We start from the raw sequence: 12,457 nt of genomic DNA, 5'->3' as shown, positions 1-12,457 counted from the left end.
ATGACTAAGAGGAGTCTTGACAGAACATAAACAGCCATTTAAGAAGAGGAGCAGAGGAGCAGAATAGGTTTTCTAGGCTGAGGGAGAGACAGCTTGCAAGGTATTTGAGAGAAAATGTTCAATTCAGAAAACTTCAAGTAGTTTACTGTGGCAGCAATGTGAGATATAAACAGAGAATGAAGTGAATGAGTTGTACAGAGAAACAAAGGCAAAATTGTGGTTTGAATGTTAATAAATATGTGTAATATATACTTAAGTATATATATATACACACATATTCATTCCTAATTCTCATATAATATAGATAATATACATATATGAGTACTAAAATATATAGCTATATATATATAAGCATATACATGTGTACATATATGTATATACTAGTAGTTATAAAGAATTATATCTTTTTGCATATATGCTTACATAAATATAAATATAGGTATGACATATCTATATTTTATGTGCATACATACATATCCTAATGGTGTTTTTATGTACAATATACAGGGGCAGTAAAAGTAGGTTTACAGTTGTGAGTACACAAAACAGAGCTTATTCTTATATTATTAGTTAGTAATTATTGTATTATTTATTTGTATCACAACCATAAACACTTTGCCTACCCCTGTATATGTGTAAATGATGATATCCTATATAATAAAAGAGTAATATGCAAATTGACCATCACTCCAACACACAAGATGGCTGCCCCCATGTGGACACAAGATGGCCACCACAAGATGGCCTGCAGGAGAGGGCAGTTGTGGGCAGTTAGGGGTGACCAGGCCAGCAGAGGAGGGCAGTTGGGGGGGACCCAGGCCTGCAGGGGAGGGCAGTTAGGGGTGGGGACCAGGCCAGCAGGGGAGGGCAGTTGGGGGGGGACCGGGCCTGCAGGGGAGGGCAGTTAGGGGTGACCAGGCCTGCAGGGGAGGGCAGTTAGGGGCAATCAGGCTGGCCGTGGAGCAGTTAGGCGTTGATCAGGTTGGCAGGAGAGTGGTTAGGGGGTGATCAGGCTGGCAGGCAGAAGCGGTTAGGGGCAATCAGGCAAAGGCAGGTGAGCAGTTGGGAGCCAGCAGTCCTGGATTGTGAGAGGGATGTCCAACTGCCTGTTTAGGCCTGATCCCACTGGGATCGGGCCTAAATGGGAGGTCACACATCCCTCAAGGGGTCCCAGATTGGAGAGGGTGCAGGCTGGGCTGAGTTTCGTGCACCGGGCCTCTAGTCCATATAATAAAAGGGTAATATGCAAATTGACCCTAAAGGCAGAACAACCGGGAATGACTGGTCGCTATGATACACACCAACCACCAGGGGGCAGATGCTCAATGCAGGAGCTGCCCCCTGGTGATCAGTGTGCTTCCACAGGGGAAGCTCCACTCAACCTCAAGTCAGGGAGATGGCTGCGAGTGCAGCAGCAGTGGCAGGATCCTCTCCCACCTCCTCAGCACCGCTAAGGATGTCTGACTGAGGCTTAGGCCCACTCCCCTTGGGAGCGGGCCTAAGCTGGCAGGTGGATATCTCCTGAGGGGTCCCGGACTGCAAGAGGGTGCAGTCCAGGCTGAGGACCCTCCGAGTGCATGAATTTTCATGCACTGGGCCTCTACTATGTATATATATGTCTGTAATACACATTTGATTATGTTTATACATACACAAACATATGGACTATACAGCACATATGGACATATGTTAGATAAGACATATACATATACACATATATATATGTAAATCAATAATCAGGGACAAGTACAATGAAAAGTTAAAGTAATGGCAGAGCAGACAATGCATAATTAGAAAGATCTGAGATCTGTTTGGGACGAGGAATTGATAGGTAGAATGTATGGAATGAGGGAGTTGAGGGAAATAAAGACTTTCAGGGTGTCTTCCAGAGTTCAGCATTTAACTGACCAGATGAATGGAGAGAATATTTCTTGAGGTATGGCTTAAGGGAAGAAGAGCAATTTTAAACATGAGAGTAAATTGTTTATATGTATATATGTTTGTGAACAAGCTTGGTTTGGAACAGATTGATCAGATTGATTTGAATGTACATTGAATCCTCAGGAGGTTTTGTTTATGAGGCACTTGGTTGTTTGGGTCTAGAGCTCATGGGTTCATCTTCGATCCCCTCTTCAGAGGGCTGGGACTCCTCTGCCTCAACAGAACATCCACCTTGTAATTCTGATATGTCTCTGTATCAGGCTCTAAAGACCACACATTTGAATCAACTAGGGAATATTTTAGAGCAGCTTTGGAGTGGGGAATGCCATTAATATTATTTATTTATTTTTGGGTTTCTGTATCAATTTTTAATTGAGAATAAATTCACATAACATAGCATTTACAATTTAAAAGTGTACAAGTCTGTGGTTTTTAGTATACTCACAGTGTTGTACAACCATCATCACTATCTGATTCCAGAATATTTTCATCACCCTAAAAAGAAACCCGTGTCTCCCAATTTCCCCCTCCCTCCATCCCTGGCAATCACTGACCTTCTCTGTTGATCTTCCAATTCTGGACATGTTATATCAGTGGAATCATACAGTATGTGGCTTTTGTGACCTGCTTCTTTCACTTAGGAAAAACGCTTTCAAAGTTCATCCATGTTGTAGCAGGTATCAGTACTTCACTCCTTTTTATGGGTGAACTAGAGGCCTGGTGAACGAAATTTGTGCATGGGGCGGGGAGTGGGGGGAGGAGGCCCCTCAGCCCTGCCTGCACCCTCTCGCAATCCGGGACCACTGGCTCCTAACTGCTTGACTGCCTGCCTGCCTGATCACCCATAACTGCCTCTGCCTTGACCCTCGCCACCACGACTTAGTCCAGAAGGACATCTGGAATGATGTCCAGAAGGTCATTTGGCTGTCCAGTCTAATTAGCATATTATGCTTTTATTATTATAGTGTTCCATTTATGAATATACATCTTTTAAAACTGTTAAGACTTTATTGTTTTCATTTTAACTTTGCATCCCTCATTATAGTGATGTTCTTTTATAAAATTTGAACTATGATTAACATCCCATCTAATAAAGAGGGAATATGCTAATTGACACTCATGCCATCGCAAAGATGGTGGCGCCCACAGCCAATAAGGAGGGAATATGCTAATTGACAGCCACAAGATGACAGTGCCCAGTCCCCTCAGCCCGGCTGCTCCACGTGCCTGCCTCCAGAGTCCCCCAGTCCCTTCAGTCCCCCAGCCACCCAGGGCTAGCCCGAGGCTCAGGTAACCAGGGCCGGCCGAAGCTTGCACTGCTGGCCATGGCAGCAGCAGAGGTGTGATGGGTCGTCACCTTCCCCTGATTGTCTTCCACCCCTGAGGGCTCCCAGACTGTGAGAGGGGGCAGGCCGGGCTGAGGGAGCCCCCTCCAGTGCATGAATTTTCATGCACTGGGCCTCTAGTATTGATATAAATTTAAGACATATGTTGATTTGATGCATTTATATATTGCAATATGACTACTACCATAGCATAAGCTAACACCTTTATCCCATCTCACAATTGTCATTTCCTTTTTGTGGTGAGAGTAATTAAGATACAGTCTCATAGGAACTTTGAAGTTTATAGCACAAGTTTTGTTGACTATAATAGCTGTGATGTGTATTTAGATATCCAGAACTTGTTTATCTACTATTACAAGTTTGCACCCTTAAACAACATCTCCCTGATTCCCCAAATCCTCAGCTTCTATTCTATTTCTTTACGTTCTGGTTTTTTTAGATGCCATTGTTAAGTTCTAAAGTTCCCTGAGATTGAATTGTTAAATGTCTCCATAGCTAATGGATAGTTTTGACATACACAAATTTTGAAGGCTTTGACAGGAAGCATTTGAGAGGCAGAGTAATGAAGTTTTCCCAATTGGGGGTATTGGGAAGGCTATTGGAGGTATTCCAAATCCTATCAGCTCTGCTATTGTTTTTCTCTAGTTCTGAGTGTGGGACTGCACTGTTAGGAAGAACAAGCTTCATCTTGCAAAGAAGTGGCTTCATGTGCTGTTATCTCCATCTGCTGCATAAGGTAATGAGAACACTTGCTTTCACTCTCTACAGAGTCAGAGTTTCATCATGGCTGTTGGGAAAACTCTGCTTTAAACAATGTAGGAGGGTTTATATGATCTTCAGTTATTTCATAGGTTGGTCACATAAGCATGACCATAAAGAAGAAGAATGATGGCCAGGCTGGTATGGCTCAGTGGTTGAGCATTGACCCAAGAACCAAGAGGTCACAGGTTCCATTCCCAGTCAGGGCACATGCCCAGGTTGCAGGCTCAATCCCCAGGAAGCAGCTGATCAATGATTCTCTTGCATCGTTGGAGTTTCTATCTCTCTTCCTCTCCCTTCCTCTATGAAATCAATAATCTATATATCTATATATCTATGTATATATACAGTATATGATGATGATAAAAATCTCATCAAAATTTACAATTTCTTCCCGTCCAAATTCAGTGTTAAATTAGATTTTTGGCTTTTGCTTGGGATCAATAAATTTGGAGTGTTGCTCCAAGTCTAACACCAAAGAAAAGCTGGATAATCAACAAAATCATAACTTTTCTTGAACCCTGCTGAGTTTGTAGAGAAAAAGGCAGCCTGAAACTTCCAAGAATAGAAGAGACACAAGCACTGACTTATCTGGGTGGAACATAGGAATGAAAGAGTCTTTACATCATATACAAAAATAGAAATATTAGTATAATTTATGTTCCCATCACCAACTTTAATAAATATCACCTAACTGACAGGTTTATTTTAAGGTATATAATTACCCATTTCACATCCTTGCCATGTTATTTTGAAGCAAATCCTAGACATGATCGCATTTCATTCATAAATATTTTAGGACATATCTCATGTCTCTAAAAGCAGATCTTCTCTAACATAGTCACAATAATATTATTACACCTAAAAATTAAAAATTTAATAGTATCCTCAGAGATACAACCAATACTCTTATTTCCAATTATATAAAAACTAGAGGCCTGGTGCACAAAATTCATGCACGGGAGAGGGGGTGTCCCTCAGCCCAGCCTCCACCCTCTCCAATCTGGGACCCCTCGAGGGATGTCTGACTGCCTGTTTAAGCCCGATCCTGGTGGGATCAGGCCTAAAGGGGCAGTCGGACATCCCTCTCACAATCCGGGACTGCTGGCTCCCAACTGCTCGCCTGCCTGCCTTCCTGATTGCCCCTAACCGCTTCTGCCTGCCAGCCTGATCACCCCTAACCACTCCCCTGCCAGCCTGATTGATGCCTAACAGCTCCCCTGCCAGCCTGTTTTTCCCTAACTGTCCTCCCCTGCAGGCCTGGTCACCCCTAACTGCCCTCCCCTGCAGGCCTGGTCCCCCCGCAACTGCTCTCCCCTGCAGGCCTGGGTCGCCCCCAACTGCCCTCCCCTGCAGGCCTGGTCACCCCCAACTGCTCTCCCCTGCAGGCCTGGGTCCCTCCCAACTGCCTTTCCATGCAGGCCTGGTCACCCCCAACTTCCCTCCTCTGCCGGCTTGGTCACCCCTAACTGCCCTCTCCTGCAGGCTTGATCACCCCTAACTGCCCTCCCTTGCAGGCCAGGTCCCTCCCAACTGCTGGCCATCTTGTGGTGGCCATCTTTTGTCCACATGGGGGCAGGATCTTTGATCACATGGGGGCAGCCATCTTGTGTGTTGGAGTGATGGTCAATCTGCATATTACTCTTTTATTAGATAGGATAGAGGCCTGGTGCATGGGTGGGGACCAGCTGGTTTGCCCTGAAGGGTGTCCCAGATCAGGGTTGGGGTTCCCTTGGGGTGTGAGGTAGCCTGGGCGAGGGGCCTGTGGTGGTTTGCAGGCCAGCCATGCCCCCTGGCGACCCAAGCGAAGGCCCTGGTATCTGGGGTTTATTTATTTTCTATAATTGAAACTTTGTAGCCTGGAGTGGAGCCAAGCCTTCTGCTTGCTCCGTGGTGGCAGCCATTTTTGGGGGGATTTTTGTATCTTCTATAATTGAAACTTTGTAGCCTTAAGCGGAGGCCTGGGCCAGCCAGGGTGTGCAGAAAGCTTGGCTTCCCCCATCACCGGGGAAACCCTAGCCTCCTGCTCTTTCCAGCTCTGTGGCTGCTGCCATTTCTGTTTGGTTTTATGTATCTTCTATCATTGAAACTTTGTAGCCATGAGTAGAGGCCTAGGCCTGCAAGGGCAGGTGGAAAGCTTGACTTCCTCCATTGCTGGGGAAACCCAAGCCTCCCTCCTGCTCTCTGTGGCCGTAGCCATCTTGGTTGGGTTTATTTGCATATTCGCTCCTGATTCGCTGGTAGGCGTGGCTTGTGGGCATGGCTTGTGGGTATAGCGGAGTGATGGTTAATTTGTATATTACTCTTTTATTATATAGGATGTCAACATTTTAATTAATTAATTATTCATTTATTTACTTATTTAATGACAAACCCAGAGACATAAAACTCAACTAAAATTTATAATTTTTAAAAATATATATTTTATTGATTTTTTTACAGAGAGGGATAGAGAGTTAGAAACATTGATGAGAGAGAAACATCGATCAGCTGCCTCCTGCACAACCCCTACTGGGGATGTGCCCACAACCAAGGTGCATGCCCTTGACTGGAATCGAGCCTGGGATCCTTCAGTCCACAGGCTGATGCTCTATCCACTGAGCCAAACCGGTTATGGTTCAACTAAAATTTGTCCAAATTCCTGATCCACTTAAAGTGGACAAGTTAATAAATATTTGCTGTTTTTTCTTTTTTTAAAAAGCACTTGGAGAGTTTTAATAGATACTGAGTACCACCTCAGACTAATTCTTTTTTTCCCTCAACCATCCTTTCAACCTCCTCCCCTTTGGCAGCCATCAGGTGTACTCTGAATCTATGGGTCTGTTTCTGTTGTGTGTGTTTTTTTTTTATTCATTTGTTTTGTCTTTTCAGATTGCACATATAAATGAAATTATACGGTAGTTGTGTTTTACTGTCTGACATACAGGGTGAGGCAAAGTAGGTTTACAGTTGTGAGTACATGAAGCACAGTTTATTCTTGTATTATTATTATTTATTAATTATTATATTATTTTCCATAGGAACAACTGTAAACCTATTTTTGCCCCACTCTATATTTCACTTACCATGATACTCTCTAGTTCAGGGGTGGGCAAACTTTTTGACTCGAGGGCCACAATGGGTTCTTAAACTGGACTGGAGGGCCAGAACAAAAGCATGGATGGAGTGTTTGTGTGAACTAATATAAATTTAAAGTAAAGGAGCAGAGGGGAGAGCAAGAGAACCGGATAGAACAGCTGGATCTGGCCCGTGGGCCATAGTTTGCCCACGGCTGCGTTCCTTCTATATTGTTGCAAATGGGATGATTCCATCTTTTTTTATTGCTGAATAAGATTCCATTGTGTGTGTGTGTGTGTGTGTGTGTGTGTGTGTGTGTGTGATATTTTCTTTATCCATTTATCTATCAATGGACACCTAGATTGCTTTCATATCTTGGCTATCCTATCTAATAAAGAGGGAATATGCTAATTAACCATCATGCCCTCACCAAGATGGCAGCGCCCACAGCCAATAAGGAGGGAATATGCTAATTGAACCCACAGCCATAAGATGGCGGTGCCCAGCCCACTCAGCCTCACCAGGGTGGCAGGTGTGCGGCATGGCCAGACCAGCCCCCAGGCGGGTCCGACTGCTCCGCACGCCCATCTCTGGAGTCCCCCAGTCCCGTCAGCCCTCCAGCCCCCCAGGGCCGGCCTGAGGTGCAGGCAAGCCTCGATGGCAGCTGCCCAGCCACCCAGGTAACCAGGGCTGGCCAAGGCTTGCACTACTGGCAGTGACAGCAGCAGAGGTGTGATGGGGGCGTCGCCTTCCCCTGATCGCCGGGTCACCTCCCACCCCTGAGGGCTCCTGGACTGTGAGAGGGGGCAGGCTGGGCTGAGGGAACCCTTCCGCTCCAGTGCATGAATTTTCATGCACTAGGGCTCTAGTTATAAATAATGCTGCATTGAACATAGGGATGCATATATCATTTTTTAATTAGTCTGTTTGTTTCTTTGGTTTTTAAATAAATACCAAAAGTGCTATCATTGACTCATATGGCAGCTCTATTTTTAGATTTTTGAGTAATCTTCATATTGTTTTACATAATGTATACAACAATTTAAAATCCCACCAACAGTGTATAAAGGTTCCCTTTTCTCCACATCCTTGCTAGCATTTGTTGATATTTTGATAATTGCCATTCTGATAAGTATGAGGTGGTATTTTATTGTCATTTTGATTTGCATTTCCTTGATGATTAGTTATATTAAGAATCTTTTTATATGTCTACTAGAGGCCTGGTGCATGAAATTCGTGCACAGGGGGAGTCCCTCAGCCCAGCCTGCACCCTCTCCAATTCAGGACATCCCTCTCACAATCCAGAACTGCTGGCTTCTAACTGCTCACCTGCCTGCCAGCCTGGTCACCCCCAACTGCCCGCCTCATGCTGGCTTGGTCACCCCATGCAGCCTGCTGTTCAGTCATTTGGTTGCCCCTCACTAACCCCCCTGCTGGCCTGGTCACCCCATGCAGCCTGCTGTTCAGTCCTTTGGTCATCCTTCACTAATCTCCCTGCTGGCCTTGTCACCCCATGCAGCCTGCTGTTCAGTCATTTGGTCATCCTTCACTAACCCCCCTGCTGGCCTTGTCACCCAATGCAGTCTGCTGTTCAGTCGTTTGGTCATCCTTCACTAACCCCCCTGCCAGCCTGGTCGCCCCACGTAGCCTGTGTTCCATTGTCCATCCAGTTGTTTCGGTCGTGATGGCCCCTGGCTTTTTATATATTAGGATTGGCCATCCTTGGAGAAATGTCTATTCAAGTCATTTGCCCATCTCTAAATCAAATTGTTTGGTGATTTTTATGTTAAGTTGTATGAGCTCCTTATATATTTTGGATATTAATTCATTATGAGATATATTATTTGTGACTATATTCTCCCATTCAGTAGGTTTTCTTTTCATTTTGTTGATGGTTTCCTTCACTGTGCAAAAACTTTTTAGTTTGATGTAGTCCTATTTGTTTATTTCTTCTTTTGTTGCCTGAACCTGAGGAGACATATCCAAAAAGACATTTCTAAGGTCCATGTCAAAGAGTGTAGTGCACATATTTTCTTCTAGGAGTTCTATGGCTTCAGGTCTTACATTTAAATCTTTAACCCATTTTGAATTTATTTTGTATATGGTGTAAGAAAGTACCTGTTTCATTTTTTTTGCATATATCTGTCCAGTTTTCCCAGCACAATTTATTGAAGAGACTGTCTTTACCCCATTGTATATTCTTGCATGCTTTGTTTTAGATTGATTGACCTTATAAATGAGGATTTATTTCTGGGCTTTCTATTCTATTTCATTGATCTGTATATCTGTTTTTATGTCAGCACCACACTGTTTTGATTATTGTAAGTTTGTAGTATAGTTTCAAATCTAGGAGTGTGATATTGATCACTACATTCTCAAGATTTCTTTAGCTATTCAGAGTGTTTTGTAGCTTCACATACATTTTATGATTAGTTGTTCTGGTTCTCAGAAGAATGCCATTGGTATTTTAATAGAGATTGTGTTAAGTCTGTATATTTATTTAAATAATAAGGACGTTTAAAATATTAATGTTTCAAATACATGGGCATGGTATGCCCTCCCATTTATTTGTATCTTCTTCAATTAATTTATTCAATGTCCATAGTTTTCAGAGTACAGGTCTTTACCTCTTTGGTTAAATTTATTACTAGAGATTTTATATTTTTTTATGCAATTGTAAATGGAATTGTTTTCTTAATTTATGCTTTGATCATTTATTATTTGTATATAGAAATGCAACAGATTTCTATATATTAATTCTGTATTCTGCAAATTAACTGAATTCATTTTTTATTTCTAACAGTTTCTTGGTAGAATCTTTATGGTTTTTATTTATAGTATAATGTCATCTGCAAATAGTGACAATTTTACTTCTTCCTTACCAATTCAGATGCCATTTCTTTTTCTTTTTCTTTCTTTCTTTTTTTTTTTTTTTTTTTTTTTTTTTTTGGTCTTAATGTTGTGGCACGACTTCCAATACTGTGGTGAATAGAAGTGGTGATAATGGGCATCATTGTCTTGTTTCTGATCTTAGAAGAAAAGCTTTCAGCTTTTTACCATTGAGTAATGATATTAGCTGTGGATTTGTCATATGTCACCTTTATTATGTTAAAGTATGTTCTCTGTATGCTCATTTTGTTGAGTTTTTATTATAAAAGAATGCTGAATTTTGTCAAATGCTTTTTCTGCAACTATTGAGATGATCATATGATTTTTTTCATTTTGTTGATATGATGTGTTATGTTGATTGATTTACAAATGTTAAAGAATCCTGTATTTCTGGGATAAATCCCACTAGGCATAGTGTACTGTATAATCCTCTTATTTGTTTTTACATTTATTTTTTAAAAAATATTTTTAATTTATCTATATTATTGAAAGTATTACAGATGTCCCCTTTTTACACCCATTGCCCCCTCCATCACCTACCCTCCCACACACTATTGTCTGTGTCCATGCGTTATGCATATAAGTTCTTTAATCTCTTCCTGCCCCTTCCCTATAATCCTTTTAATGTATTGTTGAATCCATATTGCTAATATTTTGTTGAGAATTTTTTAAAAATATGTTTTTATTAATTTCAGAAAGAGGACAGGAGAAGGATAAAGAGATAGAAACATCATGAGCAACATGGATTGGCTGCCTTTTGCAAGCTCTTAATGGGGATTTTTGCATCTATGCTCATCAAGGATATTGGACTTTAATTTTCTGTTTTGATAACGTCTTTGTCTGGTTTTGGTTTTATAGCAATGCTGGCTTTGTAGAAGGAATTAGAAGCATTTCCACCTCTTTAATTTTTGGGAATAGACTGAAAAGGAAGCTGTCTGGTCCTGGAATTTTGTTTGTGAGAGTTTATTATTATTATTATTATTACTGCTTCAATTTCATTGCTAGTAATCAGTCTTAGATTTTCTATTTCTTCCTTGTCCAGTCTTGGAAAGTTGTATGCTTCTAGAAATTAATCCACTTCTTGTAGGTTGTCCACTCGCTGGTACATAATAGTTCATAATGTTCTTTAATGATTCTTTGTCTTTCTGTGCTGTTGGTTATAATTTTTCCTCTTTTATTTTTCATTTTATTTATTTGGGCAATATTTTTTCTTGATCAGTTAGGCTATAGATTCATCATTTTTGCTTAATAGTGTATTGGTTTAAATAGACATCCAAATATATGTACTGACCTGGCCGGTGTGGCTTTGTTGGTTGTGTGTTGTCCCATGCACCAAAAAAGTCACCAGTTCAATTCCTGGTCAGGATAAACATGCCATGGTTGTGGGTTTGATCCCCAGTGGGCGGGGGAGAGGGGATGTGTGTGTGTGTGCAGGAGGCAGCAGATAAATGATTCTCACTCATCATTGATGTTTCTATTTCTTTCTCCTCCCGTTCTTTCTCTCTAAAGTCAATAAAAACACATTTGTAAAAACAAATATATGTACAAGTTGTAATTCATTGATATACAGTATGTTTTAGTTATAAAACTTTAGAGCTAATCTTCTGTTTCTCTCATTTTATTTTCTTGCAACATTTACTGAAGAACTTGGATCATTTCTTGTGTAGTGCTTTCCATGTCTACATTTTGATGATTGTATCTCTGTTGTTTTTTTTCCATATATTCGTTTTCTTATATGCCCTACAAATTAGAATTTAAAATAGAAGTTTAATAAGATTCAAGGTTTTCCTTTGTTGTTGTTGTTTTTTCTTTTTACCAGGAACATGTCATCAATATTTTATTACTTCCAGAATAATCTCTGGTTGTCTCACTTTCTGTCATATTAGCAGTCATTGGTTTTCAGTGACTAGGTTATTAATATATTGTTACATTATTTACTTAAATAATAATTATATTGGCAACTATTATAACACTAAGTATTTTTAAATTAATATTTTATTGATCAAATTGTTTTACTTATTTCTTACATATTAGTTTTTCATCTAATTTTTTACATATTCTCATTGCCATTTGAAATTTTTTCTTAAATAATTTTCATATAACATATGGTAATAGTAAATTCTTTACATCCTTAACTATTTTTTGCTCTTATAATAAATTATTTAGAATAGGTAAAATTGTGGACTAAAAACACACTCACTCATTAGAATCCCATATATTGTTATTGTTTCTTCTAACATCTAATGATACAAATAAGATGTTCACTGTCCATTTAATACTATGTTCATTTAAGAAAATTATGTCAAGAAAGCAATGGGAATTATTTATGATTTTATGAATTTAAATTCACTTATAGGAAGTTGTTAGGGGAAAATTATATATCTGAACACTTATTGGCCATCATTCATATCAAAATCTTGGCCAAAAAAAATCATAAGAGTTTTTAGTTTACTACCTATTACTTG

This window comes from Plecotus auritus (assembly GCF_963455305.1).
Source record: "Plecotus auritus genome assembly, chromosome: 2".
Taxonomy (NCBI): domain Eukaryota; kingdom Metazoa; phylum Chordata; class Mammalia; order Chiroptera; family Vespertilionidae; genus Plecotus; species Plecotus auritus.
Note: the sequence above shows the minus strand (reverse complement) of the source record.